The 19593-nt window shown below is 42.1% G+C and overlaps 1 long non-coding RNA gene across 1 annotated transcript; it reads left to right on the forward strand.

The window, feature by feature from the left end:
• Window positions 1-17095: 17095 nt before the first annotated feature.
• LOC121873250 lies at window positions 17096-18889 on the forward strand. Its single transcript, XR_006090211.1, has 2 exons — window positions 17096-17546; window positions 17609-18889. It is a non-coding gene; the product is annotated as an uncharacterized LOC121873250 (long non-coding RNA).
• The last annotated feature ends 704 nt before the right edge of the window (window positions 18890-19593 follow it).

Here is a 19593-nt window from a genome sequence, read left to right on the forward strand (position 1 = left end):
AGTTACTGCGCTGGGCTGTCAGTTTAGTAATCCCGGTTCCAAATCTCATTTCAGAAGCTAACTTAATGCTGCCATCTTAGAGGTGTTACTGCTATGATATATCTTATCTTCAATGGTGTATCGTAAAAAATACTAACCGGTTCAGAAATATCCCTCTAAAGGAGAGACATATATCTATATATACACACCTCCTCTCACACTATCTATGACACGTGACACCAGGCACTAGTGGCTGTCCTGAGGGTTAACTCGTAAATGTTTCAGGCTCTACCGCTTGAATGGGGCAGTTCGCTGCCTGTAGCTCCTGCCACGTCGTGTTAGGGAAGCTATAGACCAGGAGCTGTGTTGGGGTGTAGGTGTAGACAACACATAAATTGTTAGGGGAAACAAGTCAACTCTGAAGCAAAATTGGAAGAACTTGTTTGTTTGGATTACAGGTGGAATTTCTGGCAAAGATTGAGTCAAGAGAATATTGTGACGGTGGTGTTGGAGAAGTTTGTTTTCATTTCACACCTGACCTAACCTAACCTAACCCACTGAATGACTTTACTCTGGGTTACATTTCCAATAATACTGTTGTTTGTGTGTCTGTGTAAACATCCTTGTGTTGACCTTATGATAATTTGTCTCTCTGTGGAATGACAATCAGCCTCCCGTGATGTGTTGATCATCAGTCTGTCACCTTTACTATCTGTCTTTGTTAAGCTTCTGTTGTTTTTTTCATTACCTTCATTACTTTCAAAATACATCAGTGTAAGACATGTTTGTTTCACCGTTTGTTTGTTTGTTTTGTTTTGTCTTATATTCGTGTGTTTTGATTTTTCTCTTTTTTTTTGTTATTGTTTAATTTTTAATATCAGCTTCAGCTATATTTTATTTCTGTTTCAGTGTTTACAAGTTTTAATCTTTCTTTATATAATTTATTGGTAATTTCGCCTCTGTTTTATTTCCGTGTTACAGTACTTCCCAGTATCTGTTACTCATCTGTTACTCATTATCTGTTTCTGTTTATCTGTTACTCATTATCTGCTTCCCATCATCAGTTTCATTCTGTAACATTTTCAGCCTCTGTTACTCACCATTTATGTTAGTTTCAGACAACCTAACCTAACCTAACCTAACCTAACCTAACCTAACCTAACCTGACCTAACCTGGAAGACTGTCTAGCTATATTGAGTTGATTGTTTACTTGTCTGTATGCTGACCTCTTATCATGAGAGAGAGAGAGAGAGAGAGAGAGAGAGAGAGAGAGAGAGAGAGAGAGAGAGAGAGAGAGAGTTAATTAATATACAAAATAAGGGTAAAGACAAGAGGACAAGAGATCCAAACTTTGAATCTTGTTAAGGAAAGTTTTAATAGTTTGGGGAAATTTGTTTATAGTTCCGCGTTTATTAAAGATGATGTTGATATTTCATGATTTTATTTATTACTATTATTTTTAATTAACATACCAAGGTGGATGGTGAAGCGTAAAACAGACACACACACACACACACACACACACACACACACACACACACACACTGAAAGAACAAACTAGGGTTAACTGGTCTAAGCTGTTGGCTGTTTTAACTGACCGATTGTCTGTTTTCTGTCTGTCTGTCTGTCTGTCTGTCTGTCTATCCTCGGTTGTCTACCTGTATGTTTGTATTTCGATCATTCTGTCTTTCTATCTGTCTGTTTATCACCATTTATGTCTTCATGTCTGTCTTTCTCCTTCCTTTTCTTATTTGTATTATTTATTTTGTCTTCACTCACTCACTCTCACTCACTCACTCACTCACTCACCCATTGATGCATAGCTACGCTTCCCTGGCTCTGGTAAGTAACAATGTTAGATCAGAGAGAGAGAGAGAGAGAGAGAGAGAGAGAGAGAGAGAGAAAAGTGGGCCAGCTGTCATGCCATCAGCGTCGCACTACAAGACCAGCTGCACTGAAGTAGCAGCAGGAAGTGAGGTAATGATTCCCGAAGAGGAAGAGCCGGAGGAGGAAGAGGAGGAGGAGGAAGAAGATGATGAGAGAGATGAGGAGGAGGAGGAGGAGGAGCAGACAGAGATGGGAGAAGAGGAAGAGAAGCAGGAGGAGAAACGAGGAGAAGGAGCTAGAGGATAAGAAGAGGAACGAGAAGTAAGATTAAGAGGAGGAAGAGGAAAGGGACGAGGATGAAGAACAATCAGAGAATGAGAAGGACGAAGAGAAATAGCGGGAGGAGGATAAAAAAAACAGACACAAGGAGGAGGAGGAGGAGGAAAGAGTAAGAAAGAGGAGGATATTAGGAGAAAGATGAAAAAGAAGAACAGGAACCAACACAGAAGTAAATGAGTAAATGGCAAAACATGATAATATAATATGGTATATAAATTATAATCACATAAAACCATAATCACTTATCTCCTACCTTGATAATGCTCACCATCTCAGTCATCACACAGGCTTACATGTATGGTGGGTCCTAGATTGAGCCGACGTGATGCTGGGAATGGTCACGATATAGCTATTGTTGATCTGCCTATCATAGCCTGAGGGTCATTGTGGTTTTCAGGCGAGGCTGGTGACGTTATGAACACAGGAGATGTTAACACCTTCCTGCGGCCAATGGTATCCTGGAATGTGTAATAAGATATACTGCCAGGGAACTATAGTCTGGTCTTCCTCCGTCAGGTTCTGGGAAGGTAGTGAGTCGTGAGGGTAATGTTGCATGTAAGCCGAGAATGTGGTTAAGGACAGTGTCACTTCAGACGTTTATTACGTTCATTAAGCAAACATTCGTCAACAACTTTCATGTGTTTTATTATCAGTTACAATATTATTATTACATGATTTGTTTATAATGTTCTAACTCAGGAATGGTAGGTATCCTTGAGCCAGGTCCCACATGTGTCTTAACTTATCAATGAAGGTTAAGAGATGTGATGCAGTATTCATCACCAGATCTAAACGCTGAACTGCTCATCCGAAATCACTTGTAGAAATCTATTCAAACCAAATTATTATCTTTAAGGTTATTGTGAAAGGGAAACAAACAGGAAATATCTCTCACTCGTGTCTGGTCTTCACAAAGGATACGATAAGACTCAACAAAGCCTCTTTACTTTACTCAGACTTAGATTATTCTGCCAAAGATTAAAATAAAAATAAAAATAAATTATAACAAAAGATACTTACTCAACCTCGGGAACTTTATCGTTACAAAATTATTTACATTATAAACTTGGTCTCTGTTAGCTCGGTATTTTTATGGTATACTCGTGTAGTATAGCGTAAGATATACCTGCACTGTACTGTATTGCGTTAATGACTAGTATATTTCTAACTCCAGAATGACGCACTGATACAATATAACATCAACAACATCTTAGAATCGAAGAAGTGATCGAAAGAGAGAAACACACACACACACACACACACACACACACATCCTTGACCACCGAAGGGTCAAGACGTACCTGGCGCTCCTCTCGGAGCAGCCAGGTCAACTGTTAAGTTGGCCCATACCAACTCCCTCCCCTGAACCCTCCTCCCCACCGGAATATCAACAAGTTCACGCCAGAAGTTACTATTTCATTTAGGAAAGAAATGGAACCGTGTTAAACAGAGGTGAACAGTGGTGAACAGTGCTTAAGTCAGTGAGAACAACTCAACAGTAACAGTGGTACCCAAGTTGACCTTCACACAGTGAGGTCCCAGGTACCCAGTGATAACGGCCCGACCCAACAACCAGCGATGTGTTAATCCGTCTACGATAGGAAGGCCTGGGACCACACCTCACTCATAGAACACCGTCTGTGAGGGAATTACTACACCACGTGAGGCCCCTCATAACACCATCTGTGAGGGAATTACTACACCACGTGAGGCCCCTCATAACACCATCTGTGAGGGAATTACTACACCACGTGAGGCCCCTCATAACACCATCTGTGAGGGAATTACTACACCACGTGAGGCCCCTCATAACACCATCTGTGAGGGAATTACTACACCACGTGAGGCCCCTCATAACACCATCTGTGAGGGAATTACTACACCACCATAACACCATCTGTGAGCGTGAGGCCCCTCATAACACCATCTGTGAGGGAATTACTACACCACGTGAGGCCCCTCATAACACCATCTGTGAGGGAACTACTACACCACGTGAGGTCCCTCCTAACACCATCTGGGAGGGAGTTACTACACTACGTTTTTGCTGTTCAACACCTACATTAATCTGTATGTTCACTGTATGTTCCTTTACCTTTCTCTAATGAAGGCTTTTGTTAAACCACCAATGTATGTAATAAGTCATTTATGCCCAATGTATATTTTCAGCCTTCGGGCTGCAGAACTTTTTCAATAAACCGTTAATTATTATTATTATTATTATTTACACACACACACACACACATACATCATAATATCATCATCACATCACATACACACACACTTGCCTTAGAGGGTGTGTGTACGTCGTTGCTATTTTCGTCCCAATCTTCTGTGTCGTGGGTTTAAATCGGCTTGTGCCAGTTAGTTGCTCTCTCCCTCGCATCTTCTTGCTTGGGGGACAAGTTTCTGTAGAGCTCCAGGGTCGATGTCCTGTTGTAGGGCATCTTTACCAAGGTGTTTGTGTTAAGTTAATTAATGTCAACCAGGTGAAGGAACTAGAAAGGTGAATTTAGTAACAATGGATAAAGTAGACTACAAGCACTAAACAAGCCTATACACTAACCTAACCTAACCTCGAATTTGACTCTCAGTACGGAAGCTTTGTGTAAGTTTGGTTCATTCTTGCGTTCTACCTTATAAATGTTTTCATACTCATGTTTTCGTTGTTCCCTCGCTGAATTTGCATTAAAAACACATTTCTAAATATTCAACCCAAAAGAAGCCCTTAAGACACAAGATCGCGGAGCTGTACTGAACATAGTAGCGGAGGAATAATTAACAGAATATTAATGTATGAGAATCCTTACCCGAGCTTGTCAGTGATGGCGGCAGGAAGGCGTGATAACACTGCCACAGACGCCAGCCCAAGACCCTTTGGTGGAGGAAGTCGTAAGCTTCGGCAGTAATGAAGACTTATGACCCTCAGGTTCCGCTGCCGTAAGCCTAATTTCTGGAGCTCATCATCGCTGGCATTTAAACCCTGTGTAAGGGATGGGTGTGTCGCGTGTGGGTACTGAGAGGTTAAATGTCCTGTCTGGGGCATGACAAGTGGGTTAAAGGTCAAACTACGACGTCAATCTACATAGATGAAACAGAGACAAAATATACCATCACAATTCATATGTTTTTGATGTCTAGATTAAAAATAAGACCTTGGCGATGTTAGTTTGGATAGCTGTTATTAGTGTAAGTAGGATAGTTTTGACTTAGTTACGTTTAATTACAAACAGATCTTCGTTGAGTTTTCTGGTATTTACAAACATGTACATTATTGTTGCAGTACTGTGAGGGACGGCAGCAGCCCTGGGCGGTCATGGAGAGGTGCTCCCTACTACTGAGAGATGAAGCAACACAAGGATCTGACGTTACCACAGTATATAACAGGTAAGTGTTATATGTTGTAACGATTATTGTTTCATAAGGACTTACATATTTTGTCGATTTTATTTTATTCTTAACATTGTCGTCTTTTAAAATTTATTGACTGGGTACTGGGAGGGTCATGGATACTGGGATGGTTATGGGTACTGGGATGGTTATGGGTACTGGGAGGGTCATGGGTACTGGGATGGTTATGGGTACTGGGATGCTCATGGGTACTGGGATGCTCATGGGTACTGCGAGGGTCATGTTACCAGTGTCGTAATTGTAGTAGTTGAGAGTGTCAGTTCCCGGCACTCAGCGGTGTGCGTGTCAGCGTAACGAGATGTGGAGACGTAGTTCTTGGAATAAGTAGAGGTTGGCATGTTGTCCAGATTTTCAAAAGCTTGTGGTGTTGAATCGTAGCCATAAGAGGAGATTAAGATCTCATTTAAGTGGTTTATTTAATTATCTCACAGTGGTGGCGGTAAGAGTGTCGACGAAATTATGCTGACTGATTAATGTGATCTTGTATCTACGAGTGGGGGGGAATATTTAATGTATGGATCTTTGAGAATCCAGACGCCTTAGTTGTGCACTGTGGCTCTGGAAATACCTTAGAAGTTTGTTATATGTCAGCTGAACATGGCGTATTTGATAATAAGGTCAAACACGGTGAAAGTTTCAATGTTAGTTAACAAAACCTTTTCTGAACGAACTTAACCTAACCAAACCATATTTAACCCAACATTGTAATAGGACAAATGGAATACTGAATTCGTGGGATTCTACCTGGTAGGAGACTCAATTGGTGTTTCTTTGTTGTGATTTTTGCCGTGGTCGTAGGAGGTGGAGTACCGTACCCTGAGGTGATGCCTCTGTCGTGATGCTTGTGATGGATTAAGTAGTAGCTACAACATTACCCACGTCACCCTGAGGCTCCCCCCGTGACAGTACAAGCAATCGACGACCACAGGCGCCCTCCTCTACCGCGCTATCAGACCCTTATGGGCGGAGCTGCAATTAGTTTACTTAGACTAATGTCCTTTGGACCATCCTCTTAATGTTGCCTTAGGGGGCTTCTAAGGGGGGAGAAGGGAGAGAGAGAGAGATAGATAGGGGTGGAAGAGGTCCGCCTCGTGAAAAAGTAACAGAAAGTTACTATCTAAAGGTCCTGCAAGGGTTCAGGGAGGGCCAAGGCACCGATAAGGGCCCCAAACACTAAGGACCAAGCAGGTCCCAAGGGAGGATAATAGGAACCCCAGAGAGCCAAGGCGTCGTCAAGGGCCCCCCAAATTATTCAGTTAATCACTAGTGTGACCTGATACGTTTATTAATCAATTTTGGCATATTATGTATGACTTACTGTTAATGACCAAGATTTTTATGGGTTATATATCTTCCATTATCTCATATTTATGGTCCACTAGCCCCTCCCATACCTCCCCTGCCTATATCAATCGCCATTTGCCTGCAGTGGCATATGGTGAGATGCTCTCTACTAAGGTGAAAACACCCTAGACACGAGGACTAGGTGTACCATAAGGGTGTACCGTGAGGGTGTCGAGGTCTGGGTTTACCATAAGGGTGTACCGTGAGGGTGTAGAGGTCTGGGTTTACCATAAGGGTGTACCGTGAGGGTGTAGAGGTCTGGGTGTATGGAGGTAACAGGAGGCAGCTTCCCCTTGAACTAACCGAGGGACGATCGGCGGTAATTCCCAAGAAGATTTAAAGCCACTGAAAAAAATAAGTTTTAGTGCCGTCAATTCCTTCACACAATAGCGTTATAGGGGCGCCAGGAGGAGGAAGAGGGGGAGGAGGGAGAAGAAAAAGAATGAGGAGAAAGAGGAGTAGGAGGGGGAGTGGAAGAAATATTAGGAGGATGAGGGAAGAAGAAGAATGTGGAGGAAGAGAAGGAGGAGTAGACATAATATTAGAAGGAGAAAAATGAGGAAGAGGAAGTGAGGGAAGGAGTAGGGATGTGATGAGGGAGAGAGTAAGAGGGGGATTAAGGAGGGAGGGAGAGAGAAAGGAAGCAATGAGGGGAACTAATGAGGTATACGTGGCGTGTGTGTGTGTGTGTGTGTGTGTGTGTGTGTGTGTGTGTGTGTGTGTGTGTGTGTGTGTGTGTGATTTGGCATGAGTGTGGTTGTTGAGTAAGTAGAAGTGGGCGTGTGTGTGATATGTGAGTGGGCGTGACAGACGGGTGAGCGTGTAGGATGTGGTGTGGTGGTCAGCCCGTGGACGTCATCGTTGGCAGCTGATTTGGCCATAACTCAACGTCAGCCTTACATACCTCAAGCTGTTCCACCCTCCTCACACGCAACTACCTGTGATCCACGCCATCATCCGTAATCCACGCCACGTCCCTTGATCCACGTCACTCTCCTTGATCCGTGTGACGCTTCCTCCCTCACACACACACACCTCACCATTACCATACTCCCTCACACTATTCTTTCATTCACTCTCCATCTTGGGTCTTATCTTGGCTCACCAGTCATCATTCTCTCTCTCTCTCTCTCTCTCGGAAATAAAATGCTGCAGATTGAAAATTCAAACCCAATCTATATCGAATAGATCCTGAAGTAGGGGGCGAAGGTGCTGAAGATCGGAGGAGGAGGAGGATTTCAGAATGCACTTGTTGGGGGTCGTGGCAGAAGGTGTTATTAAGATTAAACGGAGGCACTTGTCGAGACTGCTGCCAATTTTAGAGCAATCACGTTAAAGTGTTGAGTCCGTGAGGGCGGGGGCGGGTCATGGCGAAATTGTAGTGGGCCATTCTGGGTAATTTCTTGTTTGCATTATTATCAGTGAATATTCTGTGTGTTTGACAGCTTATAAGTGTGTTACTACTCAAGCTGCCAGGCACTTCGGGATGTTATTGCACCGGGTCTTGGAGAATCATACCTCGAGGGTCTTTGTGGACTATTTTTATGACCATTAAGGGAAATAGGTATAGGGTACAACTACTACTACTACTACTACTTTTTTTTTCAATGGCCTCCAGCCTCCCCCAATAGCCACACCTTCGCCACCATTTAATTACCTTAATATAAAATATCCTAATACATAAGTAACTATCCTATCTGTGTTAAATTAGTTGAGCCGCAGATCTATGCCGCATTCAGTGACAGTAGCCTCATATTCAATATCTGCAGCAGTTGTCGGAGTTGGGGCAGAAGCTCTCGTTCCCCTGAGGCAGAGCAAAGCCGACCAAAGGAGAGAGAAAGACAGTCGACATCTCATCCAGGCTGTAACATAACTTTTGGGCTGCTGCTTCTGTTCGGAAATCACCTCCGCGAGTCTGGCGTAGAAACATCTTGCACTTGGGCCCATCCCACCAGAGGTTGTGAACACTAGAGTAGTGAAGCTGCCTTGATCAACGATTTAAATTCTCTCCCCATATGCCCTTCTCTTGTCGTTCTCGTTCCTCCTATGTGCAGCATCGAGAGCTAGGTTACGGTGACATGCGGCCATGGGATCAAAAATCCTGATGTCGAAGAAAGCTCGCTGTCCCCGCGTCCAGAATCCTCGAGCACTGACGTCCACACGGGCTTCGTTAGATGTGTTTGAAGTTCTGTGTTGGAAGATCTCACCATCCAATTGAAGGAGGGTCGGTTCTACCATGACATCCCGGCAGATTTCCTTCAACATATTTGCTGTAAGGTCCCTTACCTCGTAACTACTACTACTACTACTACTACTACTACTCAAGAAATCTTAATTGGTCGGTACACAGAGACGACCATGCAGATAAACACAAAACAACATATAAGTGAATAGCATCGTTACTTACTACCCCTAATTGAACCTAATTAACCTAAACTACCCTAAGGTAATTGGCCTAGCTGATCTGACCTACAGTAATCTAACAATTTCAGTAAAGTTTGATACATGAATTAAAACACTTTGGGAGGATCATTTTAAACCACATTAATTTTTCTTCGATAAAAATAAATTTAAAAACTTGACACCGTATGTATGTATGTATGTATGTATGTATGTATGTATGTATTCATTCATTTACTTAACCATTCATACTTTTATTTAATGGTGAGGGAGAGAGGAGGATGGCATGAGGCGATGAATTAAGGCCTGTTATGTGGGGGTGACATAACTAAGCACGTGACAAGTGGCACCTGGTCCGCCCACACGCCCACCCCGCCCACCAGCTGTTTAGTCTCATTCTCCTTTATTCACACGTAAACCACAAGGAAAAGAGAATAACTAGACAATCCAACATTCGCAAACGAGAACTGTCAAGAGATTTTTACGTTCATTCCGGGAGGAGGAAAAGACGTCAAATTCTCCCATTGACTTCCATAAGATAAGTCTCATTCACGACTAAAGATCATCAAGTTCTGACATCCCACCATCGACACCAAGACCCGAATAATACCCGAGTGAATGTGACGTGTACGAGTGGATGACGAAAGTGTTATTCTTAGCCAACTCTCAGAAATAACATTGGTGTGTGAGTAATGTTGTATGACTCAGGATATGAGAAGTAACGCGACCGGAAATACGTCACCTCTCTAGGCCAGACGACACGAGCGAGGTAGGGTAGGTGTTTGTGTGTGTGTGTGTGTGTGTGTGTGTGTGTGTGTGTGTGTGTGTGTGTGTGTGTGTGTGTGTGTGTGTGTCCCCCAGTGTTAGGTGATAAGTATCTGGAATCCGTGTTTTTTATGACACGATTTCATTGTGTGTTCTGATGTTGGCCAACTCGTTAGTATACAATGACGTCATTATATTGTGTATATGCATATGTACTGTACGTGTACGTGACTGGTATATAAACAACATCTATATCAACATGTATGTGCATAAGTGATTCTCATATAGTGAACTGTACTTATGTATGTAGACCAAGTGAAATGGTAAGTGTGAGATACACGTAATGAACACCTTTCTAACACTAATTAAGCATCTTTACCTGGAGCAGTATCAGTAATTTCTCCCGTAATGATCATCACTACACGACCCAACTATATATTGCACTGAATAAAGATAAAATTGATGAATTCGTTTTTGTATTCGTGTATAGATTATTATTATTATTATTATTATTATTATTATTATTATTATTATTATTATTATTATTATTATTATTATTATTTGTATTATTATTATTATTATTATTGTACAGTTGTTTGGTTGATTAGTGTACAGATTGATGACAGATTTTGTTCTATAAATTGTAAATATTTGTTAGATTTTTATAGTTATTTAAATTTAGTGTTTTTTTTTATCCATGTTATTCTTCAGGGTCTGTGTTAACTCTTATTGTTTATTTAGTTTAATGTGACCTTTTATCTCTCTGGTGGCGTGATGGTGTGGGTAGATGTTTACCTTCACCACACCACGTCACCTACCACACCACGTAACCTACCACACCACGTCACCTACCACACCACGTCACCAACCACACCACGTAACCTTCCACACCACGTAACCTACCACACCACGTAACCTAACACACCACGTAACCTACCACACCACGTAACCTACCACACCACGTAACCTACCACACCACGTAACCTACCACACCACACCACGTAACCTACCACACCACGTAACCTACCACACCACGTAACCCACACACCACGTCACCTACCACACCACGTCACCTACCACACCGTAACCTACCACACCACGTAACCTACCTACCACACCACGTAACCTACCACACCACCACACCACGTAACCTACCACACCACGTAACCTACCACACCACGTAACCTACCACACCACGTAACCTACCACACCACGTAACCTACCACACCACGTCACCTACCACACCACGTCACCACCACACCACGTAACCTACCACGTAACCTACCACACCACGTAACCTACCACACCACGTCACCTACCACACACGTCACCTACCACACCACGTAACCTACCACACCACGTAACCTACCACACCACGTAACCTACCACACCACGTTACCTACCACACCACGTAACCTACCACACCACGTAACCTACCACACCACGTCACCAACCACACCATAAGCTATTGCACCTGACTGTTAATAATGTACAGATACTCCTATTGACTTTATTTTCAGTGTTAATACGTAAGATTAGGTTAGGTTAGGTTAGGTTAGATTAGGTTAGGTTAGGTTAGGTTAGGTTAGGTTAGTGTTTAGTTACCTGTACTCTTTCACTCAGAGATCCGTGTGCTGTCCCCCCTCCCTCCCCCAGGTAGAGTGTGAGTGTCGGTTCATACTGAGTCTCACCTATATCACCTCGAGTGTTTCTTGGGGAGCAATATGGTCGTATCTCCCCCTTGAGTGACGTCATACCCCATAAGTGCCTCTTGTCGTAACCTACATCACCTCTTTCTTCTTCCTCCTCCTTTCCTCTTCGTAATCCTTCTCCTACTCGTCTGTCTCTTCTCTATTCCTAATTTTTCTCCCTCATTTTCGTTCTTTTATTGTCTCTTTCTTATTCCACCTTCTCTCCCTTTCTCCTCACTTCTTTCGTCTCCTCTTTCTGCTCATCCTCCTGTACCTCTTCATACCTTTTACTCCTCCTCTTCCTCACCCTCTCTCCCATTCCTCTTCTTCTATTCTCCTCTTCGTCCTCTTCATCATCCCTTTCTTCTTCCATTCTCATTCTCATCTCCTCTTCACCGTTTACCCTCTTCTCTCTACTCCTTCTTATTCTATTTTCTCTTCCCATGTTATATATCTCCTTGTCTCTCACTTCTTACTCACTCACTCTCCCTCTCACCCTCCTCCCTCTCTCCCTCCCTCTCCCCTCCCTCTCTCTCCCGCCCCTCTCTCCTGCCCTCCTCCCTCCTCTCTCCCTCCCTTCCCTTCTCCCTCCTCTCCCTCTCTCCTCCCTCTCTCTCCATCCTTCCCTCTCCTCCCTCAGCATCAACACCTTGCCCCTTCACCTGCAAGTACCCTCTCTCCCTCCCTCCTTCAGGCAGTATGGAAGCAGGAAGACACTATTAAGCTTGAGGTCGTGCATGTAGGACACCCAACCCTCCCCACCCAACACCACACCCTGTCCTGCATGCCCCACCCCACCCCACCCCACCCTGCCCCACTCTGTACCTGTCACCCATACCTCCCTCACATGTGTTTTTCTCGTCGTCTGTTGATGCCCCTTTAATGTGTCCCACGTCTGTGTCTGTTGGTGTGTCTCGTCGTCTGTTGTCTGTTAATGGGTTTAGTAGAGGGACTGACTTGTTCACGTCTTCCTGTGTTGTAATTAGGTGACTGTCTGTGTCATGGATCTGTGTTGTTCATTAGTGTCGCGTAACTTTAGTGTCTGTGTAAATGTGTCTGTTAAGAGAAGTTTTTGTTGATGCTGGTGTAATATAATAAGTGAATCAGGTAAAGCTGTCAGCGTTTTACTTCCCAGCAGCATTTTCTTGTTTTGTTTTGTTTTTTCTAGTGAAGATTAACCACCCTAACGCTAACCTAACCTAACCTAACCTAACCTAACCTAACCTAACCTAGCCCCCTGGATGGACCGATGGGCTTTTTTCTCCCGGGTTATCAAGACACATCGTCCACCCGCCTTTGATTCATGGACTGGTTTCGGATACGTCCTTGATATGTCCGAACACAACCAGCATATTCGGGTATATTTCTGTGGTATGCGGACTCTAACATTAGCCCGCACGACAAGCAATAATCTTAGACATATTTGGGTCACACCGATTCACTCTTTGGCGACTTCTGATTCGGCCAGATTGGATGATGGTCAAATGTGGGTCAAAGGTTGGCTGTCATACTCGTGGTTGGTATAGGATTCCTGACTGTCATAGCACCTTGATGTTGTTTCTCGCTGCTGTCATGAGTTCCGAGGTTGTCATGGGGGTGTCATAGTACTACCAACTGTTGAGAATATGAATGACCTTGAGAATGGAAAAGGATAATGAGTGGAAGATGACTTATTGTGAAGGTGATGCAAGTGTACAGATCATTATCACTCATTCATAAGACCTTCTCCTGGTGACCTGCACGTTGCTGTCTTTCTCGATCTGGAAGCTGGAGTGGCCGTGATAATCTGAAATTGGTTAAGATATTAAGGGTGATGGACACAGTCATTCTTCATGTATGGTAAGAAGTTATTTCTGCTGTGTCGCAAACTTGTTCCTGTGTATTTACTGTAGAGACGCACATCAAGTTGGTCATCTTGATAGTGAATCTTGTATATATAAGTAAAAGTAACAGTCCCGGAGCTATATTTGAGTAAGAAGATTAATAAAATATAATGTATATATTCAGCAACATTGTGGGTTAGAAAGTGGTGATTGTCGAGAGGTGGAAAGTGCAGCATGTTGATCGAATATCGTGTAAACAGCGGCACACCTGTACTGCACCTCGATTATAACTGATTTGAATTTATATTATTGTCTTGTTTATTATTTTGGCTTTGGCTTGTTTCGTTATGAATGAAAATATTGTCTATATGCAAAGCTATCCGTTATTAGATAAAAAAATATCAGTCAATCTAATATCAAAAGTTCCCTCTGGCAACACTGTCGTCGACAGCGCCTCTGGCGGGATGCCCATCCCCAGATGTAAACACTGGCAGCCACTCGTTGTTATGTGTGGCAATAAATTGTCGAAACTCGTGTGAAAAAAAAAAATCCTGATATATCGCTTTCTCGCTTCCCAGAGGAAGAAGACAGACCAGAGGACACGACCCGCTGTACACTTCTGGGTTGTGTACACTAAAGGCAAAGATCTATAAGTAGCGGTCCTGTTGTTAATGTGATCACTCTCTCGTATGTACAAAAATACATACGTCATGAGATTTACTTTGTCAAATATTTTTTCTTTGGGAAAATATATCAAATTTTTCCTCCTTTCACCCACCACCTCTCACCCACCATCTATCACCCACCACCTCTCACCCACCACCTCTCACCCACCGCCCCTCACCCACCATCTATCACCCACCACCTCTCACCCACCTTACCCCGGACGATCAGCCAAATGAAAGATCTTACACAATAAACTCTTTGCTAACAACAAGGAATTGGGAAAGGACCAGAGCGTGGGAAGAACACACACACATACACACACACACACTTATCCATTTTATTTTGGTATTTATATTTATTAATATTTTTGCTCTGTAAGGTCTAAGGAAATTGTTGCCAGCTCTCGTGAAATATTGTACACGTCATTTATGTGTTGTCTCGTGTCTCTCTTACAAACTCTATTAAGGTTTAGCTGTTCCCATATTTCTCACTGTTGAACGTCGCAGAACCTTTCCTTGCACAAAGCGGGAGCTGTTATGTTATTGTTCGACATTCGACTGACAACCAACGAGGTCGAATACACGGCCAGTGACGTCATGCATGTACTATTTCAAGGTTAATATGATGTAACAGAAAACAACAAAGATCATTACAAATTCCCACGAAACTTAATCTCACCAACAGATCTGGAAACAATTCAACTCATTAACTTCCAGATCTCATGTCATTGTAATTATGTTATACCGGTGTTCAGTGGCGTTATATATTGAGAAGTAAGGGGGGGGGGTGTACCACATGGCAGCGTTTTACGGATATATTCCCTAATAACACCCATTAGTGTCTCAGGCCCAGTATGGTAACTCCCTACTGGTTATTTTCTATCTCTTTAGTTCCGGTTTTGCCTCACGTGAAGATTAGACACCCAAACGCTTGCGTAACCTAACCTTAAAATCCTGACGCTAACCTAACCTTAACATCCTAACGCTAACCTAACCTAACCTAACCTTAACATCCTAACGCTAACCTAACCTAATCTAACCTAACCCAACCCCTGGCAGCGTTATGGTATATGAACAATTGAAATAAGCTGGGGTGCCTAATATCCACGTGGTCCCTTTATTTTTATAGAAAGTAAGACAAATAAAGCCCATAGCTACATACCAGAAGAGGTACCGTAACAAGGTTGAGGACCCGACCAGCCTCCTGAGTGCGGGATGGTGGTGGTGGTGAGCTGCCGGTGTGATGGGTGTTAGCTCATGTAATTGGGTTTGTTTATATGTCATTTATTTCAATTTAATTCTCTCTCTCTGATGCTCCTCTTCTCTCTGTTATTACGTCCTTCCCGTTATTGATATTCTCTCTCTGTCTCTCTGTGTCTGGCGTTAGATAATAGAATTTGATTTCAGATTCCACAAAAAACTTAAATTTTCTAAATTTCGTCTCCCTCTTCTTCCATTTCTATCAAAGTGTCTTATTACTGGGTAGCGCGGGATATTAGCAACTTGAATGGCCAGTGTTCGACTCATAATTGCCTGGTAGAGCTGAGCTGACCTTTTGGGTACAAGGAATCAATATTGTTTGATATGAATTGGTTATTTGTGTTGCCTTATGTAAGTTATCTTCTCAAATAGAAATATCAGGATTGGCGTCTATTAGGAATGGAACCTACCCTCCCCCCCAAAAAAAAGTGGAGCCTAATCCTTTCAATAGACCGGATTAAGGTCGATTAGGGACCATTTAATCAATCATTTCTCCAGCCTTGTATTATCAAATCTTTCTTCAGGAGTTTGTTTCAAATTTATGATTCGTTTTTTATTCAGTATCTGTCAAATTGTTTCTGTTTTTTTTTTTTTTTTTTTCCATTACCGATTTAGTGGTTTGGTTTGAACTCACTACAAGAAGAGACAGAGGGAAGTTAATTTAATAGACAGACTTACAAACAGTCATGAATTATATTTTATACAAGTCAGAATTTAAAACAAAATTAAAGTACATAATATAATTGAAAGGAATGAAGGATAAACAAAAGAGCATCTCATTAATTCTCTTTTTATTAGTTGTTTCAAAACTCAATGAAGAAACAGGATATACACAATAAGGGAAAAATTAGGCATATATTACCTTTTTTTCCTCGATACACAATATTACATTTATGGACGTGGTGGTGGTTGGACGTGTCGGACTTGGTCCTCTTTGTGTTCATAAAGCATCAACGTAATTGGACGTAAAGATAACAGGGTGTTATTGATTGGTGTATTTATTTATTTTTCCCACGTCCAATATTCCTCAGCATAGAGAGAGGGAAGACATTAAAATATTTATCCTTTAAGTCCAAAAAAATCATCAAAGTTATGGCTAATATTGTGATCGTGGGAATGAATAGGTCCAAAGCAGCAATACTCTGTTCTCTTTTACACGTCCAGTACAGGCCGATGGGATTACATAGTTTGGACGTGTCGGACTTGAGTTCCTCCACGTCAGTCACCAGGGTGGGTAGTTTAGGACTTGTTTTTGTTCCTCCACGTCCAGAGATGAAACAGCCTTATCACAGTCTGACTAGTACACACATTCATACTATATATATATATATATATGAAGATCATCCTATGTACAATAAACGGAAGAAGAAGACTCCCGTTGGTCTTCAAACAGAGAAGCAACGGCGAGGCAAAGCTAAACAGGGCCCACCAAAGCTAACAGGGACCTTAACTAATGGACCGACCGCAACTAACAGTGGACCGCAGCTAAAAGGATCACAACTAGCAACGGACCACAGCTAAAAGGGACCACAGCTAACAAGGACCACATCACCGAAGATCTCACGGGGGGAGGCTTAACGGGGACCACACCAAAACAGGAACCACAACTAAATACCCCAGCTAACAATGGGGGAGGAGAGTGGGGGCGGGTTAACCTCAGCTAAAGGAAGCCACTGTTAGCATCGTTTCAACAACCTTGCAACACTCACTAGCGACTTAACGACTTTCTTTGGCTGTTGAGCAGTTGTATTTAATCTTAGTAGTGTTTAATTTTCTTTGTTTTTCCTTCCGTGTGCAAATGTTACGTCACTACCTAGTCAAAGTTATTGTTGCATCAATCAAGAATGCCCTACGGATTGTATGTACAAGTTATATTATCATGTTTATATTATACAAACACAAAATTGGAAGGGGCTATATTGTTATATTATGGAAGGGTTAGTGATTTACTCTCCCATATTGTAATGATTGATAGGTATACAGGTAAATCCCCCCCCCCCTCCTCCTCCCTTTCCATAATATTACAAAATGGGAGAGAAAGGTTTACAAGGTTAACCATATTGTAATTGATTGGATGGTATAAGGGTAACCCGGGAGAGAAAGGTTTACAAGGTTAACCATATTGTAATTGATTGGATGGTATAAGGGTAACCCGTCCATAATAGTACAATATGGGAAGGTGTAAGATATTCCTCTTCCATATCATTACAATGCGGAAGAGTAGAAGGAGAACTGTTAGATTACAATAGTTCTCCATCCCATAAACGAAACTTTTCCCAAACATTCACAGAACACAAATTAGATCTTTATTAAACGCGGAAAAGAAGCGCATATTCTTGGGCCTAAATTCTGAAGCCAATACAGAAGGAAAATCTCATTAATAAAGAACAAACTACAAATATATGTTAGCTTTGAGCATAAGGTTGTCATAGTAATAAGTTAATTTACTGAACTTAGCGTAAATGTGTGCTAGATAATTGTGTGAATGTGCTCAAAATAGCGTAATTTCCTCAATAATATTTGCTAGAAAGAGTGAAATTCCTAAATAGAATTAACTGGCTGAACAAGACATAAATTTTCCGATCATAGATTAATTTTAACCTGGAATAAATTCACTCAACATAACATTAATTTCCTGATCAAAGCAGAAATTCGCTTTTCATCGCATAATTATGATCTACTGAACACAGCATAAATTTCCAAAACAAAGAATAATTTTTTTTTTACAGAATCACAACATTAATTTATTCAACATAACATGAAATCCAGCCAACAGAACATAACTTTGGTGAACATAGCGACAATTTAGTGAATAGAGTAACAGCTAAATTCACTTAACATATCATAATACAATAATAAATCTACAACCTACAGGCCGTTCCAAAATCCTATAACACTTTAGAGTTAAGGCTTATACATACTGAACACTGGTGACACTGTACAATACATTTAACATATACAACCTTTACGGGGGAGAGGGGGATATATATATATGTCTATATTTAACAATAAAGGGCAAAGGATAAGGTTGTTTGTGTTTTAGTTAAAGTTTCATGGCAGATAATGGTAGACTAAACCTTTATGGCACTCTATTTTGTTTTGGTCAGCCACTGGCAATCTCTCCCTCCTCCCCTCCCCAACCTGGCACTTTCCCAAGCCTGGCACTCTCCCCAGTTTGGCACTCTCCCCAGTCTGGCACTCTCCCCAGTCTGGCACTCTCCTCAGCCTGGCACTTGGGAATGAGAGACCAACCAGGTGATACTTGGACACTTGACCTGTTTCATTATGAATTATAACACACAACTTCAACGCCTCGAGGATGTATTGTGAGGCGTGAGTGAGTTAGGTTGAACACACACACACACACACACACACACACACACACACACACACACACACACACACACATCAGCTGAACACGTGTTACCTGGTCCTTGCCCCTCTCTCAGGGGTTCGAACGCCAGTCGTGAGAATATGAGATGCAGAGCACGACACGGTCACCAGCAGCATAACCAGCTTATCAAAAAGGTAGACGAAGCTATGAGAGAATGGTAATATCACCCAGACGATGAGTTGCAGTGGTGTAGTCAGCAACAGCGTCTGCTTACACCGCACCACAGCTATCGTTACACAGACGAAATTTTAAACAAAAAACTATTCTCTCGTTGAATGTAATGAAAAAAATAATAATTATCTTGTTCAAAGTTGGTAATACTTTGATTCGTAGATAATTTTTTGCAATATCAATATCAATTCTGGTTCTTCCATACAGGTAGCAGGGACTCCAAATGTTATCTGAGGTATTTGGAAAATAGTCTGCAGAAACACACGTACTTGATAACCCTCCAGGCTTACAACACCGGGAACACAAGTATAAACGAAGTGTAGTGGAGTGAGGGTGTCAGTGGCCAGGAGGAGGCTGTGGTGAGCCGTAATGAAGGTGAATGCACCAAGAGGCAAGACTACACACCCCACACACTCCAAGCTTAACAACACGGTTTACCTGTACCACTTAAGTTCTACAATATAGTGGATAGCTAGCAATCGCTCTCATTCATAAATTGGAGAGTTAAGGCACGTCTATTAAT

This window comes from Homarus americanus, unplaced genomic scaffold (assembly GCF_018991925.1).
Source record: "Homarus americanus isolate GMGI-L3 unplaced genomic scaffold, GMGI_Hamer_2.0 scaffold32929, whole genome shotgun sequence".
In the NCBI taxonomy this organism is placed as follows: Eukaryota; Metazoa; Arthropoda; class Malacostraca; order Decapoda; family Nephropidae; genus Homarus; species Homarus americanus.